The sequence below is a fragment of the Anser cygnoides genome, chromosome 17, assembly GCF_040182565.1.
Source record: "Anser cygnoides isolate HZ-2024a breed goose chromosome 17, Taihu_goose_T2T_genome, whole genome shotgun sequence".
In the NCBI taxonomy this organism is placed as follows: domain Eukaryota; kingdom Metazoa; phylum Chordata; class Aves; order Anseriformes; family Anatidae; genus Anser; species Anser cygnoides.
In genome coordinates, this window is record NC_089889.1 from 7,981,060 (window position 1) to 7,993,258 (window position 12,199).

A 12,199-nucleotide genomic window follows, 5' to 3' on the forward strand; every position below is an offset into this window, starting at 1 on the left:
CGTGTTGTGGACCCGTGTTCATCAGGCACATAGCTCCATTTACCCCTCATGTGCCAGCTGCCTTTCCTTTTAACACAGCTTTATTTTGGGCAGAGGGCAGGGATGCAACCCCAGTGGCTGGGCACTTGCACCATGTCATAGAAGCAAAGAAAGGAAATTCTGTTCCCAGAGAGTGGCTCCAGCTGGTGTCCTACCACCCAAGCAAGGTGATGATGAGATGCACACTACCATATACATCCGAACCTATTTTTTTTAGCTCTGAGTTCCAACAATTTTATTTCTCTAAATTTCTGAAAATGCATAGCAAAGACATAAGGTGACTTTAAATAAATAAGCCTCGGTTACTTATGTCCCTTATTCACTCCAATATATTACCAAAAAGGACACGTATGTACAGTCCTTTACAGTCCTACAGTTAAAATACTAACTATTAAACAGAATGAATGGGATGTCAAAGTCTGACCCCATTTCCCATTCTTGGCTTCAGAGACACAAGATCAAATCCCATAGTGAAGCTTTCTTTTTAAATTTGAACAATGGCAAGAGCTGCACATTTGTCACAGCCAAGTGTCTCTTTGCTCAGTCTTCACAACTTGAACTCACCAGCAGCAGTAGCTGGAGACCAGAGGTTACTGATCCTGCAAGCCAAGGGATTGTTGATGGGATCTTGTGTCCCCAGATCTGGTGCTGGGCTTTGTCGCTGCCAGTTGGAAATACATGGCAGGGTCCTTGCTGTGATGGGGTGGGAAGGCCTGCTTTTGTCATGATTAACTTGACTCCTGTTTTCTCTGGTATCTTGGATGAGTTGCTCGTGAACATGGCTTTGTGTTCCTGAGTATTATTTCTCTCCTTTCCTTCAAGTCTTATTATTCCTGCTCTAACAGTACTTTATTATCTGTTCAGGTGGTTAAACTGGAGATTAAATGGAGTAAAAAGTTATTACATTGAAAAAATGAAACTTCTAATATTTTTTTGGCTGAATTCCCTTGACTAAATTATGTGGGTATTTTATTTGCTATAGCAGGTCCCCAGGCTCGTGACTAATATTACAACATGTTAATGGTTTCTTTCACTTCCCTGCATCCCAACCAATGTCATGGTCTGTCCATCCTGAGTGGTTTTTAAAGTCCCTGCTTTGCCACTGTAATAATATTAGTGCAGGTCCATTAGTGCTAGCACACATGGGCCCTGTGGTTATCTTAGGCTGTCTAAATCTATACCCTAAACTTCTTGGTACATGAATCTTCAAAGAAATGATCAGAAGGAGGTCAGCCAGCTTGACATGCTTGTGTAGAAGAGGGTCACTAATTTATACTTACGTGTAAAGAAAAATATTTTCTTGCAATACTATTATTGAGCTTGTAGGCAGACAGCAAAGTCCCTCACGGATGAATCTGATCCCAAAACACCAGGCTACAGACCATTACTGTAATAAGTAGGTTCCTGGGATTTTGTGGAGGGGTCAGACTGAGGCACATCAAGAGGCTTTCCCCAAGGTGGGTGCCCAGAGGTTACCTCCCCATTTGGACTGTTTGGAGCACAGGAATAACAGGAGCTTCCTCAGAGGAGAGCCTCCCCAAGTTAGGGATGGCTGCAGGGTGGGAGAGTTGCTTCAAAAGTCACTTGCCCAAAGCACAGTCCTCTGTTAATGAACAGGAAGATTTCCAGGTGCTATAAATTCCAGGAGGCTTTGCTTGGGAGCCCTGTCAATCATTCCCAGTGCACTCTAAGAAGAGAAATTTGGGCGGCTTATAATTCTTTGTTGCCTGCTGTGTATTGAGCACAGACTTTTACATCTGCCCTGCTGCTCATGAACCATGCAAATGCTTTAGTGGGGCTGTTTTGCTTTATTTGTGATGTGGGCAAGTGAGCAGCTGGCAAGGCTAAGCCGTATGCCTCCTACACCCAAAGGTTGAACTGTTGCTGAAATGTTCATTTTTCTAACATCCTAAAAGAGACAACACAGCCCTGGGTGTCCCAGTCCTGGTGCGCGCATGCCAGCTGCAGGCAGCGAGAGGGCAGATTACAGCAGCATCAGTTCAAATCTTTGTTTTCATTCCCACACCAAAAAGCATACAAACAACCCTCCCCTGGGCTTCCATGAAATGAAGCTCAATGTTCACAAGGTAGTGAAAAGCAAAAACTAAAAAAATAATATAAGGGACTTGTTATTCCCCAAACCATGCATTATAAATGTAGGAAATCCACAATTAGAGCTGCACTTTCAAGGCACAACCCAGAAAAACCGTAGCAGAGCTCCAAAAAAAAAAGTGACTGCATGGGTATGGCATCCAAGGCAACCTCAGCCTGACCCTGTAGTGACCCTACGTAATGACCACAAATTTGTGATTCAGGCATTTAGGCCTGTTATTCCTGATTACTTCAAAGGAGAGCTAATGGAGCAGCGGGGGGCTTTGTTGCTTGTTTCCTGGTCCTTTTGTGGCCTGGCTGGGGGCAGTTTCCGTGCAAAATGGCTAGACAGAGCGGCCTGGAGGAGCTCTGCAGCCACAGGATGTTCCTGCGGGGACAGGGCAGCACCTGGGACCATCAGCACCAAGAGCAGGAGCTTGCTGCCACCGCCACAGGGTGACCTGCTGCATGGCTCCTGCAACACGCCTGGCTTTGGGGCGAGGGCTGCCTGGTGGAGCTGGGATGTGCTGGTGAGCATGAAGCTAACTTTGCAGCTTTTTCTAGATTTGCAGTCAATTCAGCGTTTTACAGGCTGTACCACACCCTGTGCCCAAGGCTTCGGTGCTTCACAGAGCTGCAGTCCTGCCTCAGTTTCTCCCCGACTAGCACTGAGGGCTCACGTCCTTAAGCACAAAGTGCTGCAGGAGCCTTCAGCACTCAAAGTTTTGGGGCACAAGCCTGAACCCCTTAAAGAGAGAGACAGCCAAGCCAAGTCAGCTACCAAAGCATCCCTGCCCCATCCTGGGCCCTCCTGTTCCCCCTGCAGGAAGGCAGCAGGCAGCTCAGTCCTCGTGTCACAATAACTCCACTCCGTTACTTGAGCTTGTTTGTAGCCTATATAATCATAGCAATTAGATACAACCACTCTTTGCTGCATAGCTTAATTACAACTAATGCACATCGTTTCAATTAATTTTAATTATATGGAAAATGTGAAGAGTCTGTTACTCCATTGTTAAAATCGTTTGGGACAAACAAGACTAAAGTGCTAAATTTCATAAAGGACCTAGTTATTAATTTTAACTCGCTAATGAATGAATGTGTCTCTAAATTCTCAGAAGATATATTCTCTACTTGAAGAGTAAGTGCTGTAGATTTATGGATTTCCTGGCTTGTACAGAGAGATTCAGTCGAGCTTTAAATGCAAAATGGAAGTCCCCCATGCTGCACTCCCAAACAACACTTCTTCAGAAGTTATTTTATATTAATTAAAGTAACCGCCTTAAAACTAACATGCGCAGCTGCTGAAATACCAGCGTGTATTTCACTTTTCTGACAAAATAAATGTAGGCACGACATTTACTTGGAATAGTTTTAGCTTTTAATTAAGCCAATGATTTTTTTAAGATATTGAAATCTACCTCCTACTAGATCATTTCTATTTGGTCTTTGGAAGAAAATGTTTAATGTTCCTTGGGCAAGTTTGCGAAGTCTTATTTATGATATGTACTATTTTTATCTGCTCTTATAAATACCACTCCCTTAGAAATAAAATGTTTCTGGAGTTTGCTAAATTAAAAGGAAAAGAAAACATAGCAGAAACTTTGAGTCCTGTTTTAAAGCATAAAAGGGTTTATCTTATCTAGAGCAACCGGTACAGGATAACCAGTGTTATCTTATCACCACATATTGATGTCAGGGTTTAAAAGGACTTGAGGCTGTTATGCTACACGGAGCAGAACTCCTACACTGATAAACACTGATAAAGCCGCTGTGCTCTAATCTAAACTACACCTCCTTTCTGCCCCAAATACACATGAGAAGAGCCAGAAGCATTTTTCCTCGCACAGCACGCTCCTCTGGGCGAGGCGGGCTCCTGGGTGCTGCTGGGGACAGGCCCAAGCATGGCCAAGGCTGGCAGCAGCTCACAGGCCGCCCCAGCCTCTACGTGGCTGCAGAAAAGCCTGGCGGCCCTTCTCAGGGCTCAGTTATGCCTGTAGCCATGGCCGACCTCCAGCCTCATAGGAATAACCTGAACCAGGGCGTGGAGCTCTGTCAAAGGGCGATGTTCGTCTGAGAAGGTAATGAGGGGGCTTAAAGCTGATTGCCTTCTCTAGGAGGTAGCAGCCCACACTTGCTGCTCTGACTATACCAGGTTCAAGCCCTCGGCAGCTTCCTGGCAGATTCCTGTTTGGACTCACTGGAATTTCTGCAGTCCCAAGGCCTTCACTTCGACACACACAAAGCAAACCCTTTGTGTCCAGTGAGGGGAGAGCTTGTCAGGCATGGGATGCGGCCTGTGAACCCGGGTGGCACAGGTGGTTTCTCCTTGCCTGTGATGTTAGAGAATGCCAGTGACTGATGTTAATGTAATCCTCCTGTGCTAAGCCACTGAATCAGCCTTCTGGAAGAATTAAGTGGATCCCAATTAACAACGCACTGACCCAGGCATGCCCATGCTGCTTAGGAACATGCTAATGACCTCAGGATCCTGCTTTGTCCTGCACAGCCAGCCACTGTGCTCCAGTTTTGGAGCACACCCACAAAAGCATCAGGCTCTGGATATGTCCTGCAGTTGGCCTAAATTTTCTTCAGGGTTTGCTTCAGGGAGTGGGTTTCTTTCCAGGCTGTGTTAAGGGCATGGAAAGGCGGTATGACACTGGTAATGTTGAGTAGGTTGGAGTTGAAGGGAAACCAAGTCATGGAGGAGCTCCCTGTGGCATTTCTGGCCACAGGCAGCCTTTCCATGGCAGTAGTGCAATGAGGCAAAGGGCAGAATGTGAAAGAAATAAGGATGTGCAGTACCGGTAACCAACACGAAAGTTCACAGCAAGGACCAAAGTACAAGGCTGAGACAGTCACACCACAGATGTTCGAAATGCAGTACATAGGACACCCACATAATCTATGCTTGAAAGCAGATCTTGACACCTCTTGCCTGCTTGTGCAATTCCAATTAAATCTGGGTGCATTAATCTCGCTATATTTAATAAAAATTCATTCATTTGCTCTCTCTCTCCTCTATTTTCTGCCAACTACAGATAAAAAACCCAGCCAGCCCTCTGCTTATTCGATCCTAAGGTGAAGCGATCAAACAAGCTTGCAACCTCACTGACGGATCACACAGAATGAGAAAGTGGGCTGCAAATCAGATTAGTGAAATAGCTTCCATTACAGCTTGAAGCAGGGCCATATGCTGTCTTGGCAAGTTTCTTTAACAACAAGCCCAACTTTCCTCTCGTCTCCTTCAGTTTCACTGTGGTGCCACAATCCCCTTCTCTAGGCACTCAGGATAACACTCCACTTTGGAAGTATGGTGCTGCGGCTTTGAAAAGCTCAAGGTTGCACTCTACCATGAGCTGCAGGGGCTGCTTTTACTTCGGTAGAGCTGCTCCCTCCAGATGTAGATGTCACAATGCATATGGTACAACATGCATCCTCGCCACCTTGCCTTGAGCTGACAGAGCGTGATTCCCATCCGCATGGCGGCAGGTCACTGCTGCTACAGTCCTGGGGACCGACATCCTGCTCACTCTTTCCATGCTTTGTTATAAACAATAGGAGGCAATTTTACCAATTAAGTGTGTGGGGAAGCAGCGAGCTTGGATCAGATGCACACAGCAGCTGCCACAGCATGACTGCGCCGCACAGAGAGGCTGCAAGCTCTTAAGCAAGACAGAATTATCATAGCACAAGATTAGTTCAGATATCATAAAGCACCGTTCCACTTCCAACAGCTCCCCACCAGGAAATCTCCACCCATCCCTGCAGTTCAGATGCGTATCTATCTTGCAGTGTTAATTGTGCTGGCCTGCCACTTTACAGTGTTTTATGTAGGCGGCCCAGCTTAACAAACCTGGACAGTAAGGGCATTCCAGTGCTGGGGTGGATAGTCTGAAAATGAATAAATGCAAGTCATGCAGTTCTGCTGAACCTGTGGTTTAAAGCTTCTAATTGCTAACTTTCATCTTTTACCAGCATAAATAATAAATGTGGCATGTTCCCCATTTTCCATCACCACCACATTATTAAAACAATAAAACAATTTCAAAGGTGTGGTTATCATGAGCTAATGGCACCTCTAGGGGATTAGTAACACCCCAGGAGACTTCTTAGTCTTAAAAAACCCAATACCCCCTGTCAGGCTCTATTAGCTCAGCTCCGTGAGAGTGTCTGCACAGAGCTCCCTGCTCATGCTATGCCACTCGGCACGCGGGACAAGTTAAGTGACACAACTGCAGGCATAATTAGGTCAGGAGATGCTTCCAGGCAGACAATTAAATAAAAGAGAGGAGCCCTGCAATCACACACAGCTCAGATTATGTATACACACAGGTATCCCAGCTGCCTACAGGCTGGCTGCAGCTTTTTTCAGCCCAGCTCCAGAGCAAATGAAGTCACCCCTCTCACAAGCAGAAGTGGGGAACAAGCACTGCCACGCAGAGCACCGGGGTGTGAATGCAGGGAGCTCTCCTTGCTGCACACCTGAGAGCATCTCCCCAGGATCCTAGGCTGGTGGTGAGGGAGTAGGTGACTTTGAGGGAGCCTGCCTGGAAGCATCACTTCACGGGGTTTTGCAAATCTGTGCTGACAGCAGAGCTGTCTGTGAAGCCGAGCCTGCTGCCTGGGGAGCACTCCCTGCACACAACTGCTCTGCAGATAGTCCCCCCTCTTGCCTCCGACAGTCTCTGGAATCTTGGCGTGACATCATTGGGAATTACGTTAGGTTTAGTATCTACTGGGGCGTTAAGACCGAGCTATTTAGCACATCAAAACAACAGTATTAGCAAACAGACCTTCATTTAAGGTAATTACGCACCAAGGAGACTGCCTTATCTTTCATCTCCTGTTTATTTTGCTAACAGTCACACCGATTCTTTAAGTAATACCTTCCCTGCTATCAGTTATCAAAGCAATGATGGAGGTGGAGGACAGCTGAATGCACTAAGCTCTGAGAGCAAAAGCCTCGCAGGTGGGAGGCGGGGTGGGGGGTGGGGGGGACATGAATCAGGGTGAGAGAGGAGGGCTGCCTGCCTCTGCCTTTGTCTGGCCGTCAGCACTGCTAAGCTGGGAACCCTGATCCCACGGGACTTTGTGCAGCCTGGAGCAGGGATGGGATTTGCAGGGCATGTGCTGTGCTGCCTCAGTCCATTGAGGCTTCAGGTGAGTTCAGTAGAGCACAGCTCTTTGCTAATTGCTATTGCAATGATCACACTGAATCTTAAAGCCCTGCTGTGCCCACACTTTGCTATCATCTCCAGTGAAGATAAAGAGGACATGGGTGGGAGGATCTAAAGAATGGGTGTATGCCAAAGCACAATGACCTCAAAGATCGGTATCAAGCTAAACAAGGTCTTTAGATCCACGCTTCTCTCTGCTCCCCCTTGAAGGGTGTATTCAAAGTTGGTTGCAGTCAGCGGAAGGCACTAGCGCGACCACTGAGCAGTTCTGCCTTAACCACACCACCCAAAGCGCAGGGGGAACCGAGCTGCTTGATCCTGTGCTCAGCTGTAAAATAACAAAAGACAGAGAAATCTCAGGGACATTTAAATGTCTTTTTCCACTACAGAATGAGTGGGGGGGAATGTGACTCATGTCATAGTGATGGTGAAGCAATGGAGTGCTTGCATTTGGGAAGAACTACTGCAGACTGGATAGCCTTTGTTGCTATTGCTGTGAGGACTTAGCCAATAGGCTGGTTGTGGAGGTAAAAACCCTCTTACTGTGACTCAGGGGAAGGATATACTTACTACCTGGGTTCTAATTCTCGAGTGCATTCAAAAGAAAGGAGCTATGAAATGTCTGGAGTGAACAAAGCCTTGGAATAAACCATCCTGCAGTGTTGAAACAGCAAAAGCACAAGGAATAAGCGTAAACGTAAGATGTAGGATCTGGCTGTCCATTAAGAAAAGAAAAGAGCAGAGGTCTGGAAGTTACCATAAGCTTATACATGGTAAAATGATACAGATTTGAAGAGGGAAGTCTCACAACATTCAGAAGTTAAACTAGCTATGGCTGATAAGTAGAACAATTGGGGGAGTTGTTTTGGTTTTTATAGCTTTTTCATATGTGTCTCGTGGAAACATTAATTTAAGTCCTTTTGGATATTGGTGCAATCATGCAGATGAAAAAAATCATGAACTGTAAACAAAGGACTGCAAAAAAATGAATGTGCTATGTTACAGAAGGACATCCAAGAACGCATAATTCAGTCATAGTCTAACACAAAGAGTAAATTGGGATACCAGAGAATTCTGCTGACTATGCTAAATAGGGAGATTTTGAATGCACCCACAGGAATAATACCAAAAAAGGACCTAGATAGACTAGAAAGCAACAAAATGCTGAGATTTAGTGTGGAAAAACTGTAAGTAAATCTGTCTAGGGAAAACTAATCCAAAACACAGATGTTCTACTGGAGAGAGAAATCTTGAAAGCAGTCATGTTAAAGCAGACCAGGAATGACAACAGAGTTAATACTAAGTCCCCAGCGCAACAGGCAGCAAAAATCAGGCTGGGGAGTTTGCATGTGTGCGCTGACAGCCCACTGCTGGCTCGCTCGCTCCTGTGGAGCTGCTGTAATCTCTTGCCTGTGAAATGCTAATTCTAGCGGTGCGATCAGCAGAGAGATAACACAAAGTGGAGGCAACTCTGAGAAGTGCAACAGAATTATGACAAGCGTGGAGGAAACAACTCATTTAACACATACCACCACTTGGGTAAGGTGTAAGATCAGAGATAAGCCCATTAACACTGAAACTGAAGTAATGCATGTTCCATCATATAGCACACTTGAAAACTAAACAAATACCTAGAAACCTAGCAGCAAATCGTCTGTGTTGCAAAGGTCAGGTGTTCCAAAAGGCTGTCCTTTACCATTCTTTGTGAAAGTTCCTCTTAAAAACCTGCCCAGGACTGACAGACAAAGCATGCAAAGGCAAAAGCAGAAAAAGGTCTTCCTGTGTGACTTTCTCGAGAAAGTCTTTCTTCTTAAGAAAAAGCTACTGGATTAAAGGTAATTAATGAAATGTCTGGGTAGACACTCTCAGAAATGCTATTCTATACTCAGAAGAGGGAATGTTATTCTCTGCTGGGCGGAAAGGCTGCTGAAGACAGCCAAAGCTGGCAGTTCGTGGTGGTGACGAGGCTGGTGCTTTCACAGAATCACAGAAAGGCTGAGGTTGGAAGAGACCTCCAGAGATCATCTAGTCCAACCCCCTGGCTCAAGAAGGGTCACCTAGAGCATGTTAGACAGCATTTCCTACCAGCAGAATCACGGGTGTGCGTGGCCTGAGAACAGCTTGGGCACAAACACAGCACAGGCACAATTTGCTGCCTGCAGGTGAGGTTTGCTGCCCTGCAGTCTCCCGTGGGTGCCGTCAGGCTGGCTGGCGGCGTGCTGCTCCCCGGCTGCTGGAATACCTGGCATGGGCAGCACAGCCAGCCCCGCTGCCAGCTCCAGCTCTTATTTCCAGAGATGGCTGGCATCCAGTCTGGGAAGAGAGGCAGCTGTTGGAGGCACAGGGCAATGACAGCCGCCAGGGAGAATTTCTTTCCACGTTTTCTCCAGGAGGCCGCCTGAGGTGTGGCAGGGGGGCACGGGGAGGGATGCAGAGTGATGCCCAAGGGGTGCCCGGGGTGCCCACCCCCAGGCTCCCCCAGAGCCGCTTTCCCAGGGCTGCCGAAGACCCACATTGCCATCTAGTGCCAGAGGAGCACCAGCACAGCCAGCAAGCTCCGCGGGCATGTCTCCCCGGAGCCTCAGGACGCGGCAGTAAATCTTGTGCTGCTCTGCTGGAACCCAGCGACCCGAGGGCAACCATGTCGTCGGGACTGCTCTGCCCCGCAGACGCTAAAAGGCTTAAAAACCATGCAAGAAAAGCTTTGATTAAGCTCAAAACGCTGTAGCTCCTGATGACCTTGTGCTAAAAAAAGATGCAGCTAAAGTCAGGTTCAGTAGTGATTAAATTATCTGATATTTAGTTACTTCTGTGGAAGTTTACGTGCTGATAAACCTCCTGCCTCCCTGACCTACAGCCTGGGTGCCGCAGCCTGGCCCTGCCCTGGGTGTTGAGCAGGGCTGGGTCCGGAGGGCTCTGGTCAGGCACTGAACTGTGACGGTTTCGGTGAGAATCGGGGTGTTCGCCTTGCGGTTCTGGCCAGGACCCACCTGGAGCACCTCAGCTCCACCAGCTGCGGTTTGCCTGCAGGGAGAGGGAGAGGGAAGGTGCGAGGCTGAGCAGGCTGGGTCCTGCCCACGGGCCCCGGCCGCACGCTGCTCCTGTGAGGTCTGGAGCAGTTGTTCCCTTCCACCCAGAGCTGATCACGTTACGGTCTACCTCCAAAAGAATAGATTGTAATTACAGTATTTTCTGCGGCATCTTTTCATGCCAAGCACTTGCATATACACAAAGGCAGGCATGTACTAAATATTTTTCATGGGAATTTCTGCCATTAGAGATTGAACTGTTAACTGTTGCTATTGTGTGCTACAAAAATGCCTAGAAGCCTCAGGTGAGATGAGGGCTTCCCTGTTCAATAGGGTTTACACACTTAATAAAACTCAATCTCGCCTGTGCAGAGCTGGTAGCCTGATTGGGATGGGAGAGAGGTGTGAGCAAGCACAGTGATCCGCTCCACACCATAAAGCAGGTCAGCAGGTGACCCAGGTCTCCCAGGTTCCAACTTGCCAGGCGGTCTTTCAATTAAATGTTGCATGCGGTGGAGTTTGTTTATTTTTCAGACTGTGGTCATACCCTCGTAACAAAGGGCTCCCAGGAAAACCAGCCACTTTGTGGTTTCATGGGCTCATTGAGAGAAGAGAGATCCTGTTTGCTTGCCTTCCCTTCTCGTGCCATAAGTGGGAACTTGCAGCACCACTTGGCAAAGATGCAGAGAGCTGGCAAGCTGGGCTGGAATATTCATTAGTGGATCCTGAAAACTATATCAAGCAACTTGGTGGCACAGTGCAGTTATTAAAATTGCACAGGGAAGTGGCAATCTGTGACCAGAGAGCTCATGGCTTTCCAGCCCAGTAGGTACAACAGCGAGCTTTGTCACCACAAAGGTGAGGTGCAGGGCAAGGTCAGCTGCCCGCTGCCACAGGAGGGGTGGGTGGAAGGGGGTAAGGCCTGAAGGCAAATGTCCTCTTCATGCATCGTGATCTCTTGAGAGATCCCATAAAGGGAAAGACATTCAGAAACACCAGCTGATGGCAATCATCTCCTCAGCTCAACCGAAAGTCAGGCTCATCAGGTGACAGGAAGAAAACATAATGCTTTGGGAGCTGGAAGTTACACAGGTTCAGAGGACTGCAGCATTTCACCTACAGCCCCTTAAATTGCTGCTGCAAGACAACATCCCCTGGGTGACACCCAGGCCCTGTAAACAGAACACCTCTTTACTGAGACAGGGAAATTTTAGCACAAAACAATTACTATAGGATCTTTTTTTTCCCCCAATACCAATATCTCTGTGAAACCTATTTATTTCAGGCCTGCTGTGTCAGATCTAATAGCTGCATTTTTCTCTAAGAAAGCGGCAAGTTTTCTTTTAAAAGTGTTAGTTTTTCATGACATCCAGTCTCAGTTTCTGTACAAGGTTTTAAACTCCTGCTCTCTGGTGCAGATCAAGGACCAGCTTCCTCCTCAGTGTAATTCTGCCTAAGCCCATGCATTTACACTGGGGATGAATTTTGTCCATCAGGTTTGTGATTCTTAGGCAGAGGCTTATTGACAAGCACTGTGCTGAAGACATTTACATTCAGCAAGGCTCGTAAGCCAGTGAACATCTGTTCTCTCGTTAGCAGCCTCCTCAGCATTTGCCCTGTAGGCAATAATCTACAGGACAAGTTTCCCAGCACCTAAACTACTGTAGGATAATTCTTTAACTAAATGGAAAGCAAAGCCCAAGGCCCTGGGAATTTGCTTTTGTACAATAATCTTTTGTGTGCATACAGTGGAAACCAGAGGATTATGGAGTCAAATCATGAGAATTCAGGTCAAGTGAGATTGGGGGGGGGAGAGAATATGACAGAAGCACCAGTGGGAAGGTAATGATCCCAGGGGAA